The following is a 25,798-nucleotide window of genomic DNA, read 5'->3' on the forward strand; positions in this document are numbered from 1 at the left end:
ACATGAGTGGGGGCCTGGTGGAGGCTGCCCCTGCACTGCTGGGTGTGGGGGTGGTGGGAGACATGAGTGGGGGCCTGGTGGAGGCTGCCCCTGCACTGCTGGGGGGTGGGGGCGGTGGGAGACATGAGTGGGGGCCTGGCGGAGGCTGCCCCTGGTGGCTAGGGGGTGGGGGTGGTGGGAGACATGAGTGGGGGGCTGGTGGAGGCTGCCCCTGCACTGCTGGGCGGTGGGGGTGGTGTTAGACATGAGTGGGGGCCTGGTGGAGGCTGCCCCTGGTGGCTGTGGGATGGGGGCGGTGGGAGACATGAGTGGGGGCCTGGTGGAGGCTGCCCCTGCACTGCTGGGGGGTGGGGGTGGTGGGAGACATGAGTGGGGGCCTGGTGGAGGCTGCCCCTGGTGGCTGTGGGATGGGGGTGGTGGGAGACATGAGTGGGGGCCTGGTGGAGGCTGCCCCTGGTGGCTGGGGGGTGGGGGTGGTGGTAGACATGAGTGGGGGCCTGGTGGAGGCTGCCCCTGCACTGCTGGGGGTGGGGGCAATAGGGGACATGAGTGGGGGCCTGGTGGAGGCTGCCCCTGCACTGCTGGGGGGTGGGGGTGGTGGGAGACATGAGTGGGGGCTTGGTGGAGGCTGCCCCTGGTGGCTGTGGGGTGAGGGTGGTGGGAGACATGAGTTGGACATGAGTGGGGGCCTGGTGGAGGGTGCCCCTGGTGGCTGGGGGGTGGGGGTGGTGGGAGACATGAGTGGGGGCTTGGTGGAGGCTGCTCCTGGTGGCTGGGGGGTGAGGGTGGTGGAAGACATGAGTTGGACATGAGTGGGGGCCTGGTGGAGGCTGCCCCTGGTGGCTGGAGGGTGGGGGTGGTGGTAGACATGGGTGGGGGCCTGGTGGAGGCAGCCCCTGCACTGCTGGGGGCTGGGGGTGGTGGGAGACATGAGTGGGGGCCTGGTGGAGGCTGCCCCTGGTGGCTGGGGGTTGGGGGTGGTGGGAGACATGAGTGGGGGGCTGGTGGAGGCTGCCCCTGCACTGCTGGGGGGTGGGGGTGGTGGGAGACATGAGTGGGGCCTGGTGGAGGCTGCCCCTGGTGGCTGTGGGATGGGGGTGGTGGGAGACATGAGTGGGGGCCTGGTGGAGGCTGCCCCTGGTGGCTGGGGGGTGGGGTGGTTGTAGACATGAGTGGGGGTCTGGTGGAGGCTGCCCCTGCACTGCTGGGGGGTGGGGTTAATAGGGGACATGAGTGGGGGCCTGGTGGAGGCTGCCCCTGCACTGCTGGGGGTGGGGGTGGTGGGAGACATGAGTGGGGGCTTGGTGGAGGCTGCCCCTGGTGGCTGGGGGGTGAGGGTGGTGGGAGACATGAGTTGGACATGAGTGGGGGCCTGGTGGAGGGTGCCCCTGATGGCTGGGAGTGGGGGTGGTGGGAGACATGAGTGGGGGCTTTGTGGAGGCTGCCCCAGGTGGCTGGGGGGTGAGGGTGGTGGGAGACATGAGTTGGACATGAGTGGGGGCCTGGTGGAGGCTGCTCCTGGTGGCTGGGGGGTGGGGGTGTTGGTAGACATGGGTGGGGGCCTGGTGGAGGCTGCCCCTGCACTGCTGGGGGGTGGGGGGGTGGGAGACATGAGTGGGGGCCTGGTGGAGGGTGCACCTGACTTCTGGGGGTAGGGGGTGGTGGGAGACATGAGTGGGGGCCTGGTGGAGGCTGCCCCTGCACTGCTGGGGGGTGGGGGTGGTGGGAGACATGAGTGGGGGCCTGGTGGAGGCTGCCCCTGGTGGCTGTGGGATGGGGGTGGTGGGAGACATGAGTGGGGGCCTGGTGGAGGCTGCCCCTGCACTGCTGGGGGGTGGGGGTATTAGCGGACATGAGTGGGGGCCTGGTGGAGGCTGCCCCTGGTGGTTGGGTGGTGGGGGTGGTGGTAGACATGAGTGGGGGCCTGGTGGAGGCTGCCCCTGCACTGCTGGGTGGTGGGGGTGGTGGGAGACATGAGTGGGGGCCTGGTGGAGGCTGCCCCTGGTGGCTGGGGGGTGGGGGTGGAGGGAGACATGAGTGGGGGCTTGGTGGAGGCTGCCCCTGGTGGCTGGGGGGTGAGGGTGGTGGGAGACATGAGTTGGACATGAGTGGGGGCCTGGTGGAGGCTGCCCCTCGTGGCTGGGGGGTGGGGGTGGTGGTAGACATGGGTGGGGGCCTGGTGGAGGCTGCCCCTGCACTGCTGGGGGGTGGGGGTGGTGGGAGACATGAGTGTGGGCCTGGTGGAGGCTGCCCCTGGTGGCTATGGGATGGGGGTGGTGGGAGACATGAGTGGGGGCCTGGTGGAGGCTGCCCCTGCACTGCTGGGGGGTGGGGGTAATAGGGGACATGAGTGGGGGCCTGGTGGAGGCTGCCCCTGGTGGCTGGGGGGTGGGGGTGGTGGGGAACATGTGTTGGTGATCAGTAGTGCAAGGTGACATGTGGGTTGGCTGGTGGGCATGGCCATGGTGGATGGGTTGCCTGTGGGACATGAGCAGGGGTGCAGGGTAGTACCCTGTGGTGTGGGCTGCCTGCAGGGGCCGTGGAGGGTGTAGAGGGAACACCTGGGGGGAACCACATGGCCAAATCACGTGTAGCATTCCCCGGCACCACCGAAATACACGTACCCTGCAGAAATCGCGTGTGAATCTTCCGCGCACATCGGAATACACGTACCCAGGCCAATCGCGTTTGGAACTTCCCGCGCACCCCCACCTAGCCAGGCCAATCGCGTGTGGAACTTCCCGCGCACCCCGTAGTACACGTACCCAGGCCAATCGCGTGTGGAACTTCCCACGCACCCCCACCTACCCAGGCCAATCGCGTGTGGAACTTCCCGCGCACCCCGAAGTACACGTACCCAGGCTAATCGCGTGTGGAACTTCCCGCGCACCCAGGAACATGCGCACACGCTATTTTTCACACAGCGGGTGTCCGTGTTTGTCGGGGCCCCTTTGCACCTCATTTGTCCAAGAGGGGCACTGTATGGGCCATTCATCATGGCTGTATATGGGTGCTTTTTGTTAGCGCACATTTTGGCGCACATTTTTTTCAGTCGCAGGGGCGCTACCGGCTGCTTTCTTGTGGCTTACTTGTTTGGCCCTGTGCGCGTCTTTGACCGTGCGCTGGTTTGCCCTATTCGATTCCATGAATACAGGTTGTAGGGGAGCGTGTGGGCGTTCCGCGCACTTGCCTCCTGTACTTCCCCCGTGACGCCCATATTTTCACGTGTTCTTCCCCATTCCGAGTGTTACGCCCCGTGTTCCGCCTACTTTTGTGATGTGCGCCGCGCTATGTGCGATTTCGCAGTGGCCGTGGCGCACGCTGTTGGATGACCTGTGCGCCAGCGTGCGCCGCGCACATTTTTAGCGCACATCCAATGTTTTTCTCGCGCACGGACTTCCATGAATCGCTGTGTGCTGGTTTTCCTGCGATTTTCACACTTGCACTGCGATTTTCGCACTTTTCCTGCGATTCGCACGTTTTGGCAGCTCTGCACGGGAATTTTCGGCGCACATTAATTCCATGAATCGACCCCTTAGTGTCTTTTCAACTCAGATTTATTTGCTGACAGTGTGCCCCAGGGGACCCACAGATGAGCACTTCGCCAATGTCCAGAGACAGCCCAAGAAAGCAAGATGATTTGTCTTAATGGGGATCTTGTTGGGCGTTGTGTCTGTGGGTCGGGGGATCTTTTTTTGACAACTGAAGTAAGAGACACTTTAATTCAGTGGACCGTTCAGTAAATATTTATGATTTAATTGTTCTTTGTTTGTTTTGTTTATTGTGCCTGTCTATTTTGGATATTTTAAAAGATCACTTTTACAAAAGCCTGTCTGGTCAGTGGACAGCAAGCTGCCAAAAGTTAAGTTGCTTTCATCTATGCACTACATTAAATAAGGTGTCATTGTAAAGTATTGAGTCAGTGTTCTTGTATTACTTTGTTTGAATTAATTAATTAATAAAAGAGGCCTGCACACTTTTCAAAGACTTAAGACAGCCTCATACATCTCCTGTTAGTCCCAAAAGATGTTATAATTAAGAAAGGGTTGTCATATAGGGCCGATGGCAGAAAAGAAAGTTCTTGTTCAGAAAAGTGACTCTGTGCAAGAGTTGTTTTCTTTCTGTCCAACCGTTCCAAAAAAGACTCATTTGTGCTACCATATACCTGTTTGTTCCACAAGCATGGCTTTGTTGACATCCTTACTTTCTGCTGTTTCTATCCTAGCAACAAAATCTAATCATGCTTATATTTAAACCCCTATTTGTGCATCCCAGTCCCTTCACCACTAACAATGTTGGAATAAACTGTGTCTTGATGTTGTTGAATGAGGCATGGTTACCAGTTATTGAAAAGCTGATGTTAATGAGGGTTGTACCATGTTTCCTTACTGTGGAGTATGGTTACTGAAGAGTCAGTCATGATCCATGTCAGGTCTAGAGGTATCTCTATGCTATAGCGTGGGGCATTGAAAAAGAGTGTTCTCAGACTTCCTTAAAAGTTAAACCTTGTCTTCCCTTGTGAGAATGTGATCAAAGCATGTGTACCTTCACACAATGGAAAGTCTATCTCATTTTATGTACAATAAATTACTCACCTAGGACTTTAACATGTCTGGATAAATGGCACTACTTTACATGTAGTGATGTCACAAAGCAATTCCCTGAGGAAGGTACGTTTGATCTTGATAGGATTGTTTATGTAAGAGGCACTCTTGAAACCTTGGGATCAAAGGTTCACCAAAAGCAGTGGGATTCTCTTTTTGACTGCAACATGGAGGCCATTAAACGATTATCCAAATCTAAGACCAGAGCTTTGAAAGATGCCCATGCCCAAGAAAAACTTCAATAGCATTTAAATGACCTGAACACAAAGCAAGCACATTTGGCCATCCCTAAGAACAGAACGGTTTACAGTAGACTCTGTCCAGAATTTCAAAGTGTACACCCACTAAAGGAACTCCAGGAGATATTTAAGTCGATTTCTAATATGTTTGACACCTCACCTGCATGTAATTGTGGAGTGAAATATATCCCATGAATGTCAGAGATAAAGAGGCCAGGCCAGTATTTAAGAGTGATTGTGGCTGGTGCTATCCATTGGAAAATGCAGGCCAGTCCAAAATACTTCTTTTTATGACTTAAGGACAAGTGACATGGAACGAAATGGGCCTAGTTAAATTTGACTACAATGGACAAGTGCGCAAGTGGAGAAAGGCACTTACTTTTCACAAATAAACTGATAGTTTAATGGTAAATAATGGCGTATGTGGGGACAATACCAAAGGTGTACTTAGGCCTTTCAACTGTTATATTAAAGAAATACATTATACATGGACAGTTTTAAAAACTGCAGCAGTGCACATGGGATGAAAAGAAATAGTTGTACATTTGGAAGCTAAAGAGGAGGAGTAATGCCTTTGCAATTCAGAAGTAAATTGAAGGACAGAGTGCATTCATCAGGAGAAAAGAGGCTTATTTTCACAATACAACATGACAGCATGGACAAACAAAGGGCCTATTTTGCTTGGTGTAGATTTGAATACTACGAAGCTATGACTTGGGCAAACATATTTCTGTTTGTACAGTATGTAAGGAAACAATCAAACTGTGCCTTTCAAATGTAAATATGCTGAATGTAATATGCTTTCCTTTCAGAAGGATAAACTGACCCTTGTTTTTCCCTCTAGGCTGAAATCCCCCACTGAGCTGTGAACTGAATAGGTGTGTCTGGATCGTGAACTCACAGTCCTTTGGTTTGATGCATACCAGGTATACAGGATTGGTTTCAAATATATGCTTAAATATACAGAGGAGAAAGAGATTGAATTTGTGGTGAATTTCTGATAACATTAACTAACTTAAATGACCTTTAGGGTCAGATTCCTCATAAAAAGTGCATTAGCCCTGAACAAAGACCATTTGAAACTCTGAAGTCCCAACCTTTGGCATAGCAAACCACCAAGGAAACAGATCTGGATGTCAACGTAAAATGATAAAATACAGAAAGAAGTAGACTGAATTTGTTAGAGTTCCTGATAACATGTCCTGCAGAAGTGACCTTAAGGTCAACCTTCCCATAAACTGCAGATTATGCACAGACCAAGACGTCTAAGCCAAAGGAGGGAAAAGGGTAATGTAAACCAGATGGCAGGTCACATGTCTTAAAAGAAATGACACTTACTAACACATGCAATGCATTGCCAATGATTAAACATTGAATACAGCTATTCCTAAATAAAAGGAGTATTGGGTGTCCTATCAGGCCCACCCCGGGTTCATATTAAACAGAATGAAATGCCCATTGGACTCTGTAAAAACAACATTTTTGGGATGTAAATAATTTAAGTTATGGGGAAAATTATGAGTCTGTAATTTCATACACCTGAGAAATTGTAAAGTTGGCAAAGGAATAGATCATGAAATTAAGGTTTCAATTGGAAATGGTCCAATTTATAACTATTTTGGCATAGCGGAATATCGCAAAACATGATAGCTCCACCCAGGAACAGAATGCCAAAATAAAATTAGTATGGTCTAACTCACCAGACAATATCGGACCCAGATATGATTATCTTCATGGGGTTATCTGAAAGATTAAGGGAGATAGCACATGATGGTATTTTTCAGAACACACATTTTACAACTCCCTGTCATCTTGAAATGATGCATTTATTCTCCTCCCTCAGCCTACATCATACATATTTCCCAACCTCTGGTCCTATTAGCAACCAGTTGGCGTCTTGGCGGGAGGTGAAGGGAACGAGTTAGACAAATATGACCGCAGTAATTATGACCATGTTGCGGTGTCACTAGCCCTATAAAAGGGCATGTTGCATCAGAATAGGGCTTTTTGGACTTTATTCCAGGAGACAGCCTGCTGCTAGACTGTAACGAGGAACCACTAGCAGAGAGGCAAGCAGACCAACCAAGACCATCAGGGAAACCTTGCCTGGAAACCTGGGAGCCCTATCTGAGCGAGGCTTGTCTGGAAGGACCTTGCTGTGGAGAGGCCTGGTGTGAGCTGCCTACCAAAAGAGGGTCCGAAACATCTGGCGGGCTTCCTCAGCAAAGAGCATAGAGCTCCCATGTAAGTAGAAATCCCAAAGCCATCAATTGCATGGGGAGCCACTTGTCTTTATCAATTTCCATTAGTGGGTTAGAAGGTGGGTGAAGCTGGATAGGCCCTTCGCACAATTTCTTAAATCGTATTCAAATAATCTCCCCATAGAAAACTACCCCTCTGTTGAAATTGCATTGTGTTGGGGTCTGCCTGGCTTAATTCTTTCCATTAAATTGTGGGGGAAGGGAGAAACATTGATCCTCAGTACATTTGATTAAAGCAAATCTTTCAATTCCCATATAGAAAATCACTGGATGAGTGTTGCTAGAATTCGAAACTAACACAGCCCATGCCCAGTTTGTTAGAGCCGGTATAGCCTATACAGACTTGGTTGACTGTTTCTGAAATCCTTCACTTCTATATAAAAGAGGGATGGAGAGAGGGTATCCATAATCCCAAAATAAATAATCCTAATCACTGCCTTTCAAGTCAGTGTGGAGGGTGCAAAAATGAAATTTCCCATTCATCTTAATTCATTTTAATCAGAATCAGGGCTGTTGCTAGGTCTGCAATAGATCCGGGGCTACGCTAATGTCGGGACTGGCGTGATTCAGGGCTAGCTATAGCCTTTTGGTTGTAGCCCCTGAGCTTCTTTCCGGGGCTACAACCAAAAGACCTGGGGCTATAGCCCCCTCAGGCACCCCTCAGCAATGCCTCTGATCAGAATTATCAAGCATTGCATTTAATCTGTATGTGTGTTACAAAACTAAATTTCCCTTTTGTTCTTATTTTTCTCTGACCACAAATTACCAAGTTCTGCCTTTTATTTCAAGGTGTTGAAAAACGATTTCCATTTGAGTCCCTTTTTCCCAACCTTGCCTTTTAAATCAAAGTTGAAAAACGATGTTTCCCATTGTAATCCTTTCCCTAATATTGTATTTCCAGTAACAAGCACAAAACGTTTTTTCCAATTGTATTCCTTTCCCTAATATTGCATTTCCAGTAACAAGCACAAAACGATTTTTCCCATTGTATTTTCCCTAATATTGCACTTCTAGTAACAAACAAAAAAACATTTTTCCCATTGAATTCTCTTCCCAAACAGCACTGTTTAAAATCAGAAGCCAAAACGATTTTCCATTCACTCCCTGCACCTTGCCTTTAAATCAAAGGGGTCATATTTAATTGAGGGTGGGGGTTGCTGGGAGAAAAGTATTGTTTAAAATTAAGCCATTCCTGTGGACTTGTATTGTGAATGTTGTCTATTGGTTCAATTGAAATTAAATCTGTTGTAAGTTGTTATTGCGTGTTTCAAACTTTCACCTCTGTTATTTTACATAATCAAGTTATTGTTGTGATATTGGCTGTTACTACAGCATTGGCGGCTGATATTTATTAGTTCGTCAAATCTTAAATAAATGAATAAATAAATAAGCATATATTTTTACTATACATCTGCCTGGTTCCTAGTCCATTGGTGACACGGGGTATTTGTTGGGGTTGGGTGTGAGACGGGTTGGAGGCCTCACTAAAGAGAACCTGAAATCAATAGTGCTTTATTGTGCGCCACCTTGCTTCGGTGGAAAGGAACTCCCAGAGCTGAGTGTGGGCGCCTAATAAACTGTGACATAATGCGCCTATATTTTTAGAAGAGTTTCCTACAACATTCCCAATTAACTGGTGCCTCCGCATTTCCTTTGAGGGAGTTTCCTCAGACCAGTGTAACAATTTCAAAGGTGTGACTCAGATGTTAAAAGGTGGCTGCACAAGCCAGAGAGGGAGAGACTTGCCTAAAAATCATCAACGTGAAATACTGAAAGAAGGTGGCCGGGACAGCTGCCTAAACATTATTTGGGTGCAACTATTGAAAGCTGGATGATTTAACATTGCACGGGATTCCACAATTGGGACGGTCTAAAGGCTGACTGGACCCTATGACTAAGGAGAGCCAAATAGAGGGATGAATGCTGGTGGATATATTTGGCTGAAGTGCCTGACTAGATCCCTGTGCTTCCACAAGAGAGGGTCCTGAAATGCGGATGACTTTCCTGCATGCCAAACCCAGAGATTTCCAATGTAAGTGGCTTGTCCAACAGAAGAGTGTGTAGGGAGACTGTTTTACTTAATATCTTCTCCTTAAAAGTCAGTGGTGGGCAGACTGAGTAGCATATTTTACTGAAACACTATTTAATTAACTCCGATATAGATTGTGCAGGGGAAGCTTGGGGGAGTTTAAAACCTCCACCCTCTTTCCCACCAGCAATTCAAGTTATGGTAATTTAAAGTAATTGGGTACATCTATTGTTTCTGTCAACCCAAGACTTCCCTAAACGAAAGGGGTGAACTTGTCCAAAAAACTAAATTCCTGTCGCCACCTTTAACCAGAGGGATGCTAAATGTAAATGAAGCCTGGGTTTTTGGTGCTTGGTAGAGACGTGCTTCACCAAGTGAAACCAAGTGTGATTCTCCATTGAAAAATGCACTCTCTTTCCTGAGAAGGAGAAATTGACCCTGATCACTGAGAGATGTTGTATTGCTTTGGTGTGAAGCATGAAGGAGGGTTCTATCAATACAACATATTCTCAAAAGTCGACCGGATTTCAATACAAATGAATACATGTGAAATTGTTTTGAAAACAGAAAATCTGCATTTGATTTAAATCTAAACCTTATCAGGGAACACTAATGCTCATGATCTAGTAATGTTCTAAGGTATTATTTAACTTGGACATAATAAAGGTTAGTGGCACAAGATGGTGGAACTTTTATTTAGCCTGTGTTCCATGGACAAAAGCGACATTTAAAAGTAACATCCTCAAGGTAAATGTTTATATGGAAGCTTAGGTATGTGCCAGAGAGAACGTGGTGTGTGTAATCATTTTGGACAAATATTAATTGAACCTATAATTGAAATAAATATATATTCTTTATGTACCCCGGCCTGGGTCTTGGCTCATTGTTGGCACAGGGGTAAGGATCTAAGTAGATCTATATGAATCATAGATAAGTCTAGCCAAAACTAGACAAATTATTTATTGTATGGCACCTTAATTGGGGGTCGGGGGAACTCCCCATGTTAATAGAGTCTCTCAATTTATCGTTACACCAATAATACAATAGTGAATGTGCACACACCATGAAGTGCCTGATCTATTCCGTATTATGCAAAGTTTTACTAAAATCCTTGCTGATCCCGCTAATGTTCAAGAGAAAATGCAGTTCATCATTGAATGTTGCAACCCCCTTGTTCAAATCTCATTCAGCTGTTTAGAGCCATCCTGTCTCCTGATACATTCACTTTATTAAAACATAAAATCAATTAGTCATTGTAGGAACCCTCTAGGAGGACAAACACAGATTTCACTTATAGGCTACCCCGCGCAAGGTTTGAACATTGTCCCAAGTAAACCGACTGGACCGAGATCAATGCATGCAAACAAAGTAAAGGCAAACACCTGGATCACTTCCTCAATAGACTGAAACAATGTTTGGAAATACTGCATGCATTATTTCTGCATTCTTAATAGTGCTGCAGCCAATAATTGCTGTAGGACTTACAAGTTAGCTCATTGGCTAGGAAGGTAAGAATATGACTGAAGTAGTATTAGCTAAGCCTCACTTTAGTGAAAAGGCAGAGAGACAGAAAGAAACTACTCAGTCTAGATTAATGGTGTTACAAGTTTAGCAGCTCTAGCATTTACAACGAAGGATGGGGTACAGAGCAGGCCCTAGATGTTTGGGAAGAAGATGAAGAATAAGAGCAATCCCTGTTAATGTGGGTCATGGAGGAACTCAAGCTTGACATTGAAGGTTTACAACAATCAGTGTAATTTGTAAGCGTTATTCAATCAACACCACAGCCAAGTCATTTCCTAGTCTGGAATGCTGGGGAAAACCCTTATTTATGTATTTTTATATTCAGTTCAGTACTCTGGATGACAACCCTTGTATAACACCCCCCTCTTAGAATCCCCCTGACCCCACTGAGCCAAGAAGTAGGTTTGTTTTGCAAATTAAAAGGTTTATTTGAAAAATTAAACTATATATATATATATATATATATATATATATATATATATATATATATATATATACATATATATATATACATATATATATATATATCACACTTTCATAATAAATAAATATCTGATAGTACACTTAGACATATGATGTTGATCAACAATAGGTAATCTGGCACTAGCACACTTCTTTACAATCAATGAGGAGTTAGTATAGAATGGATAAAGTAGCAAAAATACTTTTATGATTTCAAGGGAAAAGCAATGAGGAATAAAATGCAGTACAGAAATACTTGATATGATTTTAGCAAAAGATAAGATAATCACTTTTTCTCTGGCAATTCACCCCCCTCCCCTATGCAATGTAAGAAATGGAAGGAGATGGAAAGAGGAGCACACAGTTCTCAGGAATGCAATCAAATACAATACGAAATTCAGTTCCCCCCAGCAAGCTTAGAGGAAACAGGTAGGAGTTTGAAACACAGGCCCAAAATGCTTTTAAATGTGATGGTAATGGATGGGAAAATGTGCCAACTGATTTTAATTCCCTTTAGAGATTCAGGGTGAGTGGGAGATGCATGTTGGTATTAGTTCAGGCTCACTTTAGCAATGCTCTATGAGTTTTTACCAAATGGCAAACAGATTTTAACAAAAGAAAGAATGGAGCTGCTATTTTGACAAGTGGAGAAATTGAGCCAAAATCGCAAATCGTGGTAAATTTCGCGAGTGGGTGAATCGCGATTGCGGTAAAAGTATAAGGATAAGGAGTAGGAAGTCGGTTCTAGGCTTGTTGTAAATTTCGTTCCTAGCCCAAACGGTTCCAGAGATACGGACAATTAAATAAAGGTAGTTTGTCGGATTTAAAGTAAACTCAAAATGACAAGTGACAGCTTGCAGCTGCAGAATTGACAGGTGACAGTTGTGCAGCTTTAAAAATGACAGATGACACGATTTCTAGGAGGCAGTTCTACTTAGGTTAAAATAGTTTGGATTAGATTATTTTAACTAAGAGATTGGTTCTGCACAGTTCTGCTAGGTACTCACAAATTAAATTTGAACTAGGCCTCGTCACGGATCTGGTCAACATGTCCGGCTGCGGTTCTGTCTGCTCGGCGGGTCAATCAGGCACCGGTTCTGCTCACAGCGATCTGGGTCAGCCCTGCTCTGCTGGTCTAGCCTCTCTGGATTCTGGATGTAACACTGCTTTCTGGGTACTGCTACAGGTTCTTGAAAAAATTCTCAGCAAAACTTCAAACAGCTCGTCCAGCTGTTGAATAGTTTGGTTGGTTTTGAGGCCTGCTGAAGATGATTCAGCTGGTGGGTTCAGGCCTCTCTGCTACAAATTCTGGAGTTAATTTCTGCTACAGGTTCTGGAGATTGATGGATTTGAAGTCTGGATCTCTGGATGTGAAGTCGTCGGTCAGCATGCTCCGCAGCAAATGGAATTGAATGTCTCTACCTGTCCCAGCAGTCTCTTTTTATGTGTTTTGGAAAGTGGGTGTGTGTGTTGGTCATAACTAAACCTGCCCCTCTCACTTATCATTGGCCAATTCCTTCTCTCTCCCTTGATTGGGGGAAGGAAATGTGAGTCAGAGTGATGCTGTAGGTTTTATGGTCAGAGGAACCTCCCCTTGTCAGATTGCACACAAATCTATTTCTGACCCAAATACTTATTTATCTATGTACCATTATTCTAATATTATAGGTCCAGTTAACATATTTTCTGTAGCACCAAACCATCCGATCCCTGTCTTTGTACGATGTTGTGTCCACTGATGACAGAATTCTCCCCTTTTCATCCAGATAACGACCTCTAAACCTTTCCAGATTTTACACAAATATGCACCAGGGATATGGGTTACAGATGATAAAGTGTCAGATTTTTAACATGCATACATTTGGAGTGAGACCCTATTTTCCGCTAGCAACCCCCCAGAATACACCACAGGGTCCTAACGCCTCTTAAAATGTTCACAGAAAAATCACAAAAATAATGATATTACTTATATAATTCTGACAAGTCTGCACTATGAGTTATCTATCTTTTTAAAATTATGCCCTGGTCAAAAATGGGTGTGGCTTCCCATGTCACAGGGTGGAATAACTGGTTTATCCACTTTCCCCAAGCTCAGCTGGTTTGCAGAGGCACTGCCCCTCCCAGTTTCCCCTAAGAGGAAGCCACTTTATGCCCCCCCCCAATATAACATTTGCCTGAGTTCAGGACAGGCCTTTGTTCAACTCCTTGTAGTCCCCAGCTGCCACTCCCCTTTCAATCAACAGGGCCATGTGACCTCAGGATGCAGCCAGGCCTGGCAGCCAGGCCTGGGAACACAGCTGTTGATCCAGTTTCAACTCCTGTCGGGGGTAGTTGTCAGGCAGAATTCAGTTTCATTAAGCCAGGTTTCAGCTAAATGTCACATTTTGTTCCCAGTTTTCTATATTCAAATCAAACTGACAATTTTTACATGTACATTAAATAATTACTTCCTTCAAGTCATTTCAGAATATAGTTTTACATTGTATCCACCTCTTAGCAAGTCTTTCCTTGGTCTGGTTTTGTTTCATTTGTTCAGTTTTACACAAAAGTCTGGTGGTTTTAAAACGCCGGCTTTCTGATAGTGGTGAGTACTGGTAATGCAACCATTTTTGGGATTAAGAAAATGAATTCCCCACAGTTCTGAGTTGCTTTTTTTTGCAATCAGCATTGCCATTCCCAATGGTTTCAGGCTACTGTGTGTGTAGCCCAATGGTGGTTTGAGGCAGTGCCCTCCTGTGCTCACAACATAGGCAAAAATGGGTGGCAGCCTATTCTTCATGTTTTCCCTGTGCACTCTCTGGGGAATTCTGGCCATCATGATGTTTTCCATGCCAGTACTGCACAGTTTTATGGTAGGGCTTGGATGCATGGGTAAAAACATCCCACAATCCATTGCAAAGAATGCCTGAATGGGCCAGCACAGCAGTTAGTGTGACCAATGCCTCATTTAGTTCACAAAAGGACATCCAGGGGGCCAGTAATTTAGTTGAACCACCTATTTTGCTTGATCTTTCTGCTCTTTATGACAATCATGCCGTTGGCAGAAATAGGTTTTCTTGTCTTGTTGATACTGGAGTATCCCACTGAACTTTGAAAGAATCTGAATTTCTACATCTCCTCGGACAAAAAGAAGTGGAAAATGAAGGTAGTATTGGTGCTTGACTGATGCTTCATCCAGTTACACAACCTATGGCTGTCACTTTGGGTCCCATCTCTGAACATCATGCATTTCCATTGAACGCTTCTATGCCAATTAATTTGTTATGATTGTATTGTAATGGTTTATTGAGAAGCCACCCTAAACACGGGGAGTTCCTTCCCTCCCCGCTCATGTGGTTATGAAACAAACTTTTTAACAGATTCTTTTTTAGCCCTATCTCAGACACATATCATGACACTTGGATACCTCTCCCCTGAGCTAACAATGTGCCAAGAAGAAGGCCAATGTAGGGGAAATATACTGGTATTTATTTAAATTAAAAGTAATAGAAATTAGCACGAAAATATCAAAAATAACGTTATCAATGGCAAAACACAATTAACTTCTCTCAGCATAAATAAACCACAAAAGTGAAATTAAAAAGAACACAATCACAATTCTTCCCTTTCTGCAAATTTCAATTCACAAAATATTTACACTGATCAGTCACGAAGGCAGTTATTGTGTAATTTTCCTGTGGGCTTAAAAGGCTAGGAGTAGGATTTCAAGATTGGGGTAATGATGATTTTGTCCATACTTTTGGTTTAAAATAAACACAGGATGTTTTAGTGGTTTGTTTTTTACACCCACTTGCTTTGGTCTGTGTTGGCAAGTCAAACAGAAAAATTGGAATGATTTGGGGAATTTGGGATTTCAGACCGCCACTTATGAAAGCCCTGTGTTGGAGAAGCTAGATGAAAAGGTTGGCCTGATTTAAGAACAAAGATACCCCCCTTCCTTAAGAAGTCAGGGTCAGCTGGACAACAAGGATAACCCAATTAAATTATAGGCTATAGCTTTCATCACACACTGGGAATTGAGCTTTGTTAATTTCTAATTTAAACAAAATTCACCCATAGTGTTCTGCCAAATGGGCAATTAATTAAATTAATTGTTGTGGTTAAATAGGCTAAGGATCTATGCAGCTTTTCCCCGCCCACCCACTATAAAGGGAAAGGATTCAAGGCGAACAGACTCCCCTACCTTTAGGTTTCCCAGAGCTCAGTTCTACTTACATAGCAAGCCTCTGTTTAAGGAACAGGAAAGCCAGCTGCATCTCAGGACTCTCTGGAAAGATAGGGCAGGGGTCTGGTCACTCCACTCTCAACGATGGCCTCCCATCTCCACCATAGGAGCCAGTCAGCTTTGAGGCATTCCTAGGAATATACATCCCACCCAGCTGCGCTCTGAGCATTCTCCTCTGGTTTCTCCTTATAGCTTTCAGATGGTAACTTTCAGCCTTCTTGATGGTCTGTCGCTCCTTTCTGTCTGTCCCTGTGTGTCTCTTTTTTTCTGTCCCCCGGTCCTAGTGCAGTACCCCTCATATAGCAGCTATGATACCACCAATATTACAATCTTGGGGAAGTACCCTGCAATAATCCCTGCCACTAGGATTGGAAAGTTACCCTTCTATCTCCTCCCAAACCTACCCTCCCATTCAGGATTGGTTTAGGGATCTGGAGAAACATATGGCAATTCCCATTTGTAATCACCCTTTGATCTCCTTTCAACTTTTTGGAAAAAACTAATTATGTATCAGAACTTCATAATTTTACTAGCAACTGCCCTACTAAACATAGTTTATGATTCAGCTCATCATGGATAATTAGACCTGTCAACCGCCAAGCCTGTACCATGTAGCACGTCCATGTGGCACCTTTCTGCCATTTCCATAAAAAGCACAACAGTTATGAATATGTAAGTTATTAAGCATATCCCTAATTTCATTTTCCACCCGCTCACCATGGAGCATGTTCAGATCAGCCAGAAACCTAGTTTAACTGGCCATTACAGTTCCCAAAGTCACCGTTACATGGATTGTATATCCCCATAATCACCTGGAAATTACATAAATAATGGTACAAAAATGAAATCAATATGCCTTATGGTTGCTGAATAAAAGGCCCAAATGATAATAGTCCTTTTAAATTAATTGTAAGTCTTCACGTGGGACAAATGGCCCTGACTCCTGCCTTCCTGCCATTGGTTTTCACAGGGACATCTTGTGCCCACAGTTTTATTTTATCAATCTTCTTTGTGTTGGAAGCTTGCTCTTTGAAGTGGGTGCCCCCATTTTCACACATATTAGTCATGCTCCAGGCAAGGGGTAACTTTTCTTGAAGTCAATGCTTTCAGAGCCAGCAGGTCTGGAGAACACTGAATTTTGACACCTTTCACAGGACCTTTTATTGTGGTTGGTCATTAGATTGGAGATGTGACATCCAGGCTGGAAGTGGGAGATGTCCTTGTGAAGTTTTGTCCACAGCCAGCATAAGGGTCTGCTTTGAGCTGACATTTCCCACAAAGACAAAATGGCTCGTCAAATGTCACTGGAGTTTTGTAGGTGAAACATAACATACATTGCTTTTGGTCAACCCACACATCATGTTTTGTTTTCCTAACATTTTTCTGTGAGCAATGATATTGTTTTTCACTTTTACTTATTAAAACCGTTTTTATTTGCACACAACTGTGCAGGTGGTTTTTGTTTTCAGTGTATAACAATCCTGTTTTCCATGTGACAGGGATCTTTGATTCCTCCTTCTTTTGTAAATACATTAAAATGCTGCTTTTCTATTGGTAATGACAGGTAGGGCCCTTTCCACATGGCCCTTTAATTTTACTTAAAAAACAAAAAATAGAGTCCAGGCTGTTTTTGTTTCAGTGTTTAAAATGCATGTCATTCAGGTTAAAGGGTCTTCTGTTTGGGGCCTTTAAATGCACCCCACATGCCTGCTCCTGGTCTTCCATGACTTTGTTGTGGAACAGCAGGGCAGAGTGGGGTTTCATTAGCAGTCACATCCATTATTAGTGAGTGTCCCCTTGCATCTCTCGGTTGCGGGTATGGCATGGAACCCCCTTTTCTTCCTTCTTTTGGGAGTGGGCCCTCCAGCCTCTCCTTCCATCTTTGCATTGGAGGGCATCAGCTCTCCCTTTCTTCCTTCCTTTCTGGGTCCCTGGGGTTCTCACCAGACATAACTCTCACCTCCAGGCTATATATATATTCGTCTTAGTTTCGATCTGGTTTTTTCATATTTCTTTTTTATTCTTAAGATGGTTCCTCTGCTCTACTTTCATTTGGCACATTAATCAGTCGTAAAGCATGTCTGGGATGACAGCTTTTCAACTGATTCATGTGGACCCATTTTTCTTCTGTCTGTTCTCCTTTTGGTTTGCAGTTCTTGTAAGCAACAGGTGATATTTTTTCTACAATTTCAAAGGCCCCACGCCAGGATGGGGGGGAATTTCCTCTCCTTGGATGGATTCCTTTGAAAACTGTACAGGTATACATTGTCACCTATTTCATACTCTTTCTTTCTTGGTGGTCTTTAGATCATAGTAGGTCGTCATTCCTTCAGCCGACTTTTCTAAATTGTGCTGAGCATTTCACAAAAGCATGCTGGAGGTGCTTGCTTAAATTTTCAATGAGACACTCTTATCAGTGTCTGCTCCTGAATCCTATGGAGCAGATGGTGTGGTAACACCATTTTTCATCCGGTCATGAGCTCAAATAGAGACATCTTTGTTGCAGAAGATGGTGTAGACCTAATAGCCATAAGGACAAGCAGCAATCGGATGTCCCAACTGGGTCCAGAGTCTGCCACAAACTTCTTTAACATAATCACAATTGTTTTGTTGTATCTCTCCACCCCCCTGGCAACCCGCTTTAGGTCAGGCAGTAGGCAATGTGGAGTTTTCTCTTTACGCCTAGAATCTCCCACATCCTCACCATCACCTTACTGTTAAAATGTCTTCCTCGATCCTACTCATTCCTTTGCTGGAGGCTAAAACGAGAGAAGATGTGGTTGATCATTAGTGCAGAAGCTAGCTCTGCCTTACAATTCAGGGCTGGTAGACATTCTACCCACTTCGTGACCATGCATTTCACAGTCAACATGTACTTGTTTCCTCTAGAGGAGTGGATCACTGGCCCAATGAAACTGACCATGACTGCTGTTCGCTTACAGAGAGGTACCTCAAGAGGGTGTAGGTTTCAGCCCCTTTGAGTTACTCTTTGGGCATCCGACAGGGTGCCCCTTGCCTTGATCAGAGAAGGTTTGGAGCCACCCCTCCAGGTCCTGCCAAGCAAGTGGAGGGCTATGTGTTAGGCCTCAGACGGAGGATAACACAGATGATGGGTCAGGCAACAGCAAACGTTAAGGCAAGCCAGGAATTGAACAAATACTGGCATGAGCTTAAAGCATCACAAAAGTGGATTGGATTCCAGGACAGAAGATCCTTGTGATGGAGCCTACCAAGGCTAGAGCTTTGGCAGATAAGTGAACTGGACCCTTCAGGGTAATCTCCAAGATTGACAAAGTCAACTATCTGGTTGACATGGGAGTCCCTGGGGTATCCCCTCAGGTATTCCACATCAACAGGCTCAAGCCTTTCCATAAGTGAGCAGAATTCTCATGTCTCTTGCTTGTTTCTGAGCAAAAAGAGGATGAGAGTGAGTCCCTTCCTGATTTCCTGCGTAGCAGTCTTCAGGATGGCTCAGTGGAGGGAGTGCATCTCTCTCCAGATCGGACACCAGAGCAGCAGAGGGCCTGCAGAGCTTTGTTCTGGCAGCATGCCCCTCTGTTCTTGCTGACACCAGGCCTCACCCCATGACGCAGGCACAAAATTGACACAGGTGACAGCGTACCTGTCAAAAGCAGATGCTACAGGATGTCAGACACTGTGAAGAACCACATCCAGGCTGAGGTCGCCAAGATGTTGGATCTGGGTGTTATTGAAACCTGTACCAGTCCCGGGTCCAGTCCAGTGGTCCATGTCCTCAAGGCAAGTTCCCAGGCAGGTACCAAGGATTGGCGGTTCTGTGTGGACTGCAGAGGAGTCAATGCCGTCACCAAAACTGACGAACACCCATTGCCCAGTGCTGAGTAGCTCGTGGACACGATAGGCGCTGCCAAATTTGTGAGCACCTTTGACCTTACCTCAGGCTATTGGCAAGTAGCTCTGATGGCCATGCCAAGGAGAATACTGCATTCTCAACACCTGAGAGGCCCTACCAGTTTAGGGTAATGACTTTAGGGTTGAGGAATGCACCTGCCACCTTCCAAAGATTGGTCAATCATGCACTCAGTTGGCGGGTGGTCTTTTGTGTGGCCTACCTAGATGACATGGTTGTCTACAGTTCCAAATGGGAAGAGCATTTGACTAAGCTGGATAAGATTCTGCAGGCCTTTAAAAGGGCTAACCCCACTATCAAGGCCACCAAGGGCCAGATGTCTCAGGGGAAAGTTACGTATCTTGGTCATGAGGTAGGAGGGGGTCAGATCCAACCTCTCCCCAGTAAGGTACATGACTGGGAGACTCCCACTACTAAAACCCAGGTGAGAGCCTTTTTGGGCCTCACTGGGTATTATCGTAACTTTACGGGGGACTATGGAACCATAGCTGCCCGTCTGACAGCTCTGACTTACCCCAATCAACCAAAGAAGGTCAATTGGACTGAAGACTGTCAGAGGGCCTTTGTTGACTTGAAAGAAAGTCTGTGTAGGGCACCTGTGTTGTGTGCGCCTGATTACAGCAAACCCTTTATGGTCCAGACAGATGCCTGCAGAACCGGAACTGTCTTGTCCCAGTTAGATGACAAAGGGAGGGAACATCCAATCATATTCATCAGTAGACAATTAATTCAAGGGTAGAGAACTTAGGTGGGCTACTGTTAAAAAGGAATATTTCCGTATAGTTTGGAGCCTTAGGTGATTAAGGCCCTACCTTTTGCGGTCTACCTTCAATATCCAAACCGACCATAAGCCCCTGAAGTGGCTTATGGAGATGAAGGGTAAAAACCAGAAAATGCTCAAGTGGTCTATTAGCCTCTAAGGGCTAGACTTTACCATTGAGCATAGACCAGGGAAGAGTCGTGATAATGCAGATGGCCTTTCCAGAAAATGTGTTGACCGTCTGGATGAGGGTGTCAATCCAGTGGGAGATTAGACACCCTAACCTCAGTCTGGGGGGGGCGACTGTGATGCTGGAAATGCTTTGGAGGGACAGGGCCTTCCTGTCCTTGTCCTATAGTCCTTTTTCATGTATGTTCTGTATTGTTTTCTGCACAGGAGTCCATGTGGTACTTTTGGAAGTGCAGCTCTTCCTCTTTTTGTTTTGGTGCACAGACCCTGATACCCTTATGGCACCCATGGGTGGGAGTACAAACCTGTAGCCCTAGTGTATGTTTTTGGGCACCTGTGTGTGGCCCACAGAGCAGGGTATGGGCTGGTGGCAGCTCCATGCTGAATTTGACAGGTGCTCCGAGTAACCTTCATTTTGGGATACCCAGGCACTGCCATTGGAATCAGTTGATTCCTGATAGGAGACAAGATGGCCCATGTGGCCTCTTGCTTTCTATTGCCTTTTACCTTGTTTTTCCCAAAGTCCTGGGAAGCCCTGACTCTGTCCCTTCCCCCTGACTGGCTGTTGGGTGGAAGTTCCATATATGGTATTGTGGGTAAATCCAGGCCAGACTGGCTGGAGCCTTCCCAGTGACTGTATGTTGTGGGTACGCCCTGGGGTGGGACCTGGGTGAATGGAGTGTGTGACCAATATGTACGTCTTTTTATTGGTGTCTGGTTTCTGGTTTGTGACACAAAGACTGTGACAGCCCTGCCTGAAACTGGTATGAATGCAGTGTGGAGTGCTGAATGGCTGGGTACTTGTCTCAATTCAAATTTCTTGTTGTGAATGTCTGGAGGGAGGATAATGGCCTGAATGCAATTTGAGCCTGAATGGCTGCCTGACTGCATGAATGCCCTTCTGAGTGATTGGTTGCCTGAGTGTGACCCAGCAGAATGGATGAAAGACCAAACAGTATATTTGTGGACCTCTCACTGCTAGAAATTGTTCAGAAACTGAAGTTGATACTTGATGCCTAACCTTAAAGCCCACTGGAAGAAGAAGAATTGCTGCTGCTGTCCTATGCCAATCTGAAAGCTGATGTGCCTTCAAGGAACTGATTCAAGAGAGGGCCTGGCTAGGAGACCTCTCCTCGAGCTATGAGGGACCATGGTGCATTTGCTAAACTTCGCCAAACAACCCTGGAAGTTAGTCCTCGAGAGAATGCTGACCGGAAACGAGGACCGCTGCGGAATTATAAAGTGAAATGCTCGACATTGAAGTCCATCATCGTCGCTGACCACCGTCGCTGACCGGAACCGCAGTGCTCCTTTGCCTAAGAACACTTTGGACGAAGGACTACCTCCCTCATCACTGTCAACCGCCTTGTCCCACTGGAGAAAGTCAAGGCCGTTGATGCGCCGAGGAGAATCCACCAATGGGTTTCCCACCACCCGAAGACCACAGAGATGCCGACGACTCGACGCACTTGCTGGGCCAAAGTTCTTCAGTAACTCTTTGCGGCAACAAACTATCATCGTTGAGGTGCAACACGCACCTCATCTTCACAGGACGTCCACGAATGATCATCAACGAACACCACCAGGACCGAAGCTGCTGCCTCAACACCTTTGTTCACCATTTCCTCATGGGATCTCGGCGATCCGTGGCTTCTGCCTTAAAGAGAGCCGCTCAAGAAGGATCCGTCGATGACCTGAGTCTGCTATTACAGGTACATTGGGGTGGTAGAGCCTTTTTAGTCGGAAATAAGACTCATATAAACAATATATGGACTGGGCTTGCATTATATCTTTATTTACAGGTTGCCCAGGTGGGGGGATTATCACACAGAACTGTGTCTAGGTAACAGGCCAGTGTTCTGCCTATTGTTTTAACCAACCTGCTTTTCTCCTATGTCTATTGCTGGTTCACTTTATTGACTGATTCGTATGACATTTAAACTGAGTACAGTTGATGCATTTTAATGGAAACAAAGAGTAATTGTGGTACCACATAGAAACTGTATATATTTGCCATTTTAGATTATCTTGAGCTCAACGTGTGTTATTGTGATTGTGTACATAACTTGAGCCGATTTATATAAAGAACTGTGTTTTCACTAACATAGTGTATGGACATTCCTTTGTGGGTGCTTGGGGACCACACTGTACTTAAGAACGAGCCTGCAACACCTCCTGAGAGTTAAGCCTTGATTGCTCGTCCATTGCTACCAACAACAGAGAATCCTGGCTGGAGTGCTCTGTGCCTCGACTCCACCATATAGGGAGCAGAAGTACAGATACCCCCCTCCAGTCTTTAAAGTAGGGGAGCTCTGTTGTGAGTGAACTGGATTGGAATTGGGCACACACAAGACACCCCTTTAGGTAGGTGTTGAGGTCCTGGCCCACGTGTGGCTAGTAGGCAATCTCACACAAGATTTCCAATATCGTATGAAACCCTCTCGACCGGCAGTGGCCGCGTCATGGACATGGTTCATGAGGTAGGTACCACCCAATGGTCACTGCCAGATAGGGCTCTCCTTACCAACAAACCATCTTGGAACCGGAACATTTTGGAAAACTTCACAAACACCCGGAGAACCTCTTTAACGGCATAATCCAACTCTGTTAGAGGAAAGCTTGCAGTGTCTTCAATGTGTCAATAACATTTCCCAATGATCGGGTCCTCTTTCTATTGAGTGATCAAATCTGCATCTGGGGGATCATTACTCCACTGGGCTGTTGAGAGTTTGCTGTTAGCCAGAGTTTGTGACCTGGTGACAGCTGCCATTTGAATTTCACCCAGCAGGGATTCAGTTTCTATGAATTCCCCCTGCAGAGATCCGGTTTAAGCCAGCTGGTCAGCCAGGTCATTCCCAGTCTTGTCTGGCCCCTCTATCTTGGAATGACCTCTTATCTTCTTCCAATAGATGGTCATCTCATTGGAGGTAACCAGATCGTCGATTGACTGGATCATTTTGCCATGCTTTAGAGGTTTTCTGTTGGCACAAGTATGCCTCGATTTTTCCAGTTAATCAGGTACTCCACAAACCCATTCATGACTTAATCAGACTCAGTGATTATGACCAGTTTATTGAGTTGGTGGTGCACTGCATTGAGGATGGAATGATAAACAGCCACCAACTCTGCAACCTGACTACGTCGGGGTCCAATTTTATAACCAGCAGAGGGTTCTGGGGTATCATTCACCCAGGCATTCCCAATGCCAGCCACCAGTTCTTTTTCCCATGGTAATCAACATGGTAGGAACACCCATCCACATAAACTGTGGGTATCCCCTGACACGTGTCTTCTTCATAGACCTTGCGTGGGGAACTTAAGTATGCCTCCATGTTGTTTTTGGTCATTAGACATTCGTCCTCGAGACTGTTTTCTTGAGCACAATCAAGCACATCTGCCAACTCTTGCACCACGTTTCTCTTCTTGTTTTGGCCATATCTGACCTCCACAGGAAAGCCTTGCATGGACAGAATTCAGGAAGTAGTTCTGGAATTACTAACGTTCCCCGCCTGGATTCTGTCATTTTGTAGATATTGCATGGGTTGGTGAGGAATCTTGACAATCATGTGCTCCCCCTGTATGAATGGGTGGTAATTTTTCAGCGCCCACAGTCATTGAATGTTTCCTCCGCAGAGGACAAAGTCTTGCTCATGTATGAGATTACTTTGTTGACCTTGTCATGCTTTTGGTACAATAACACTTTTAGGCAAGTATCTGAGAACCCTCTTCATCGGGAAGAACTCCTTGTTCTTTATGGGGTAAGCCAAACAAGGAGCCTAGGAAAGGCTTGTTTTCAGTTTTTTAACTGCCTCAGATTATTCTGGATCCCACTCCGACGTGACCCCGGCCTGTAATAAATGGACCATGGGTCGAGTGACCTCTGCGTAGTCTTCAATGAACTTTCAACTATAATTATTAAGTCCAAGAAGGCTTCTTAATTCTCACAGAGTCGTAGGGTCTTTTAATTTCAATAAGGCTTCTACCTTCTTCACCTGGGGACTAAGACCCTCAGATGTGTTCTCATGCCCTAAGAAGTGCACCCAAGTTTTACACCACTGTGCCTTCTGAATGGACAGTTTTTCTCTGGCCTTCTGCAACTGGGTAAGAGCATAGCAGATTTCTGCTATATGTTTCTCCACAGTTGATCAAAACATCATCCACATAGGCTAAGTTTCCCCATTCGCCCAAATTGGACATGGCCTTATGTAGGAAGATGTTGAACTCATTCCTGGAGTTTATGTATCCAAAGGGGGTTTGGGCCCATGTGTACTGCTGCCTCCAAAGGTAAAGGCAAGTTTGTACTGGTCTTCCATACTGAGGGGTACTGTCCAGTAACCGTTTGTCAGGTCAATGGCGGTGTACACCTTTGATCCTTAGATCTGGGCCAGTCCCTGGTCGATGTCGGGAAAGGGGCATCTTGACATGTGGATACATTTGTTCAACTCCCTCAGGTCTGCACATAGTCTCCATTGGCTGTTCGGTTTGAGAATCCCCAGTACTGGGTTGTTTAAGGTACTCTGGATCGGACAAATTATCCCACAGGATTTGAAAATTCATAATAATCTCTGTGCATGACTTCATGGATGTGAGAGGTAACCGGTATTGTTTCTCAAACACGGGAGTCATCTTGGGTCCATGGTAATGGTGGTTAAATGAATGAATGTGTGTTCACAGTCCTATGAGTCCACTGAAAGGATATCTTGGAATTCCAGGAAGACCTATTTTAGCTTTTGTCTTTGCTCTTCGGAGTCACAGGCATCAGCAAGATTGTTCCTTTCCTTGACCACCTGCTCGAAACCTGTAAAGACCTTGGGCTTGGGAATTTCAACGGTATCCTCCAGTTGGGTGGAGAGATCTTGTTTGATGTTGTTGACCTGGACAGGGGATTGAGGTAGTGGTCCTTCACTCTGAACACTACCTCCTCCCTCCTAATTTCACAGGTCACCTCTTCCACACCATAGGAACAGTACACCAGGAAACTCAACCCATGCCTAGTAAAAATATATTCTGGAAGAATACCGTTGCTGATGTCCAAACAATAGTTCGGGATTAGTCCCATGATTTCATTACATAAATCAATAGAATAATGTTGGGTATCAACCACCATTCCAATAAAGGTGTTTGCGTCCAAAGTGATACTTTGAGGATCACTGTTATCCACCAATATTCGAATGGTGTTGTGTTCTAGGTCTACTAGAGGTGTCAGATTTAAATATAAACCTTGTTGTTGGAGATGGGAATTTAGATTTATATATGCATCCTGATGTTTGCGGTTCTGTCATCGGTTAATTTTGAGGGGAACAGTAAATTGTCGCACCTGTCCTGGGATGATAATCTCTTCTCACACTTGAACTTCAACCAAATTAGGAAGCAATTGAGCTAACCAGAATGGTTTTTCAATGTTGTGTAAGCCCCAAGCTTTATTATTAATTAGGTCCAAATTGACTGTGAATCGGTTGAGAATGTCTCTTCCAGATAAAAGGCAGAAGGGACATCTGTCACGACCCAACAATTATGGTTTTTACTTTTGTTGCCAATGGACATTTTTAGGATACACCTGCTAGGCAGGAGACCTTGATGTTTGGAATTTGGGGTTTCCAGGCTTACTTCCCATTG

The 25,798-nt window shown here is 45.8% G+C and overlaps 1 protein-coding gene across 2 annotated transcripts in view; it reads right to left on the reverse strand.

Moving 5' to 3' along the window:
* Positions 1–25,798, reverse strand: part of LOC138570050 (anterior gradient protein 3) — a 209,858-nt gene that overhangs the window by 146,785 nt on the left and 37,275 nt on the right. Inside the window, exon 2 of one of the 2 annotated variants that reach the window (XM_069648614.1) lies at positions 6,544–6,586. The exons of the other annotated variant lie outside the window; for it this stretch is intronic. The gene's annotated coding sequence lies outside the window, so the exon portion shown is untranslated. The remainder of the gene's footprint in view (positions 1–6,543; positions 6,587–25,798) is intronic. 2 annotated transcript variants of the gene reach the window in all.

This window comes from Ambystoma mexicanum, chromosome 2q (assembly GCF_040938575.1).
Source record: "Ambystoma mexicanum isolate Mex_15411 chromosome 2q, UKY_AmexF1_1, whole genome shotgun sequence".
NCBI classification, from domain to species: Eukaryota; Metazoa; Chordata; class Amphibia; order Caudata; family Ambystomatidae; genus Ambystoma; species Ambystoma mexicanum.